The sequence below is a fragment of the Limulus polyphemus genome, unplaced genomic scaffold, assembly GCF_000517525.1.
Source record: "Limulus polyphemus unplaced genomic scaffold, Limulus_polyphemus-2.1.2 Scaffold2920, whole genome shotgun sequence".
Lineage (NCBI taxonomy): Eukaryota > Metazoa > Arthropoda > Merostomata > Xiphosura > Limulidae > Limulus > Limulus polyphemus.
In genome coordinates this window covers 142844-145159 of record NW_013668530.1, presented here as the reverse complement: position 1 = coordinate 145159, position 2316 = coordinate 142844, and the positions used below count along the sequence as shown (strand labels likewise).

The following is a 2316-nucleotide window of genomic DNA, read 5'->3' as shown; positions in this document are numbered from 1 at the left end:
GATGTTTCCGTATATCAAAGCTATTTTCAAGTTTTGAACAACTCGACTTATCTACATGAGCCGATGTTTCCATTTACGAACGTTATATTTTAAGATCTGTGCAAGAACTCAGCTAACAGATGTTTCCGTATATCAAAGCTATTTTCAAGTTTTGAACAACTCGACTTATCTACATGAGCCGATGTTTCCATTTACGAACGTTATATTTTAAGATCTGTGCAAGAACTCAGCTAACAGATGTTTCCATATATCAAAGCTATTTTCAAGTTTTGTACAATGAAAAACCTTTGCAAATATCCTATGTCAGTTTTCTTGCAAAAAATAAAATGAACTTAAAAATAATTACATCACATTTAATTAAACTGAACAAATGAATTAACTGACTAGTGACTAAAGTTAAAAAATACTCACATCGTTTACTTTGGCGTTCAACTTCAGCTTTTAGTTTTTGATACTTTTCAGTTCTGTAGACCATCAACCAAGTCAGGCCTGGAAAAGATTTACAAATGCTTCAGCATTGTATTACACATACACTGTAATAGTCAGGATGTGTCATCTGATGTAGACCTGAACTCTTTAACAGCCCATTAAGGCAATTACTACTGTGGTATTCTTGACAAACACAAAATGAATAAACCAGACACAAGAAAATTCTGCAACTAATCTCCTGTATCATGTAAAATGTGGATCATCTAGTAGGTTTTTATGAAAGATAATTTTCTTTTTATTATGTTTGTGTTATTTTAATTTGATGGGATGTTTATCAAAGTTTGGAAAATATGTAATATAAAGAAATAATTCTTAAGCCTTAAATTACATGATCTCTATTTATACAATGCAAGACACAAATAACCTAGAACAAGTTTTAAAAGACTCCTTTAGGAGAAAAGTCCCAACAAGTTCAAACTTAAAGTTAGACAGATAGCTTATCTGCTTTCTTAGCTTAAGAGAAAGATAGTTAACTTGATGAAAGTGCATCTAACCAAAACTTATGATGTGGGAATACCTTCAGGATCTAGGTGCTTACTAGATGGTTAGCTTGGACGAGTAATCGTGTGTTCTCAATGAAAGCCAAATTCAGTCAAACTTTATTTCAAAGCTGTAGATTTCAATATTAGTTGTTAATGCATTTCCAACAAACCAGTAACAGTATGAAGCAAAATTAGGCCCACATAATGATTCTGAGATAATCAACAGTAGACTCTATAATACTAATCATTAGGCAACAGAAACTGTACAACAAAACCAATGTGTGAGGTACTTTGAGACATTTTAAAGACTGATTACAAAATGATCACATGGAAACTAACTAAATGAATGCCCTTGTTGTTCTATAATAACTTAATGATTAGAAACTGTGTGTCAATTACAGTACTAGTTGGCAGTTATATCAACACATAACAAGTCTTTCCATCCACAGTTACTTTCAATCAACCAATTAATCTTTAAATGTTAAATTCATATAGCTATAAATATACAAATTAAACTATTTTAATCCTACTAATTAAAGTACAGTATACTACAATGTACACTACAGCATTAATCCTAGGGCTCTTGTGTGAGTCATGAGTCCTATATGCAAGCCATCACCAGGGCCATCTGAACTGAGTAGCTGGTAAATCAAACCACTTATCTAAATGTTTGAATCAGAAGTTTGCCTAGTATTTGGCATGAATCTCCATAATAAGTTAAAATATTTTCATAAATTTATCAGCGGCTCATGAAGGACAAGCTTTCACTGAATCAGTAAGGGATATTTAACAATATCAGGACAAGTAGTTGTCTACAGTTTTAGGACTTAAGCACCAATACACATCCAACTTGGTACAGCACTGACTAAAAACAGGCATATGTATGAATATCTTAGTAAATATCTCCAACATCAAAATCTTCAATACCAAAAGGAAAGGCTGTGAAATCAATGAAAGTTCACAAATCAAAAATTGATTAAATTAAAAAACAAAAGATAAAGTAAATGACTATCCTGCACTTTATTGAACTATTAAAATTAAATAAAATATTTAAGATTCTTAGACCAAACAATGTGCTACCCAGGGTTGTAAATGAGGTCAAAATCAAATATGAGAACCTCTCACTTTCATTTTTGGTAGGTTAAGTTAATAGACTGGATACACACCAGAGGACTGGAGGACTAGGAGTTACTCTGGTAATTATACATTTAGACTAGCTACTGTATATTGCTTCTGTTACAGGAAAGATTCTAGTCTTAAACAAAAAAAAAAAGGTTTGCAAAATCATTTGGATTAATGATGACGAGAAACCGACTTGAAGTAAAAATATATAGCAGAGACGGCT

The 2316-nt window shown here is 31.9% G+C and overlaps 1 long non-coding RNA gene across 1 annotated transcript in view; it reads right to left on the bottom strand.

The window, feature by feature from the left end:
• The window catches only part of LOC106468222, a 7177-nt gene that overhangs the window by 1118 nt on the left and 3743 nt on the right, over nucleotides 1-2316 (bottom strand). Inside the window, exon 2 of the long non-coding RNA XR_001291379.2 lies at nucleotides 412-489. This is a non-coding gene — a long non-coding RNA (uncharacterized LOC106468222). The remainder of the gene's footprint in view (nucleotides 1-411; nucleotides 490-2316) is intronic.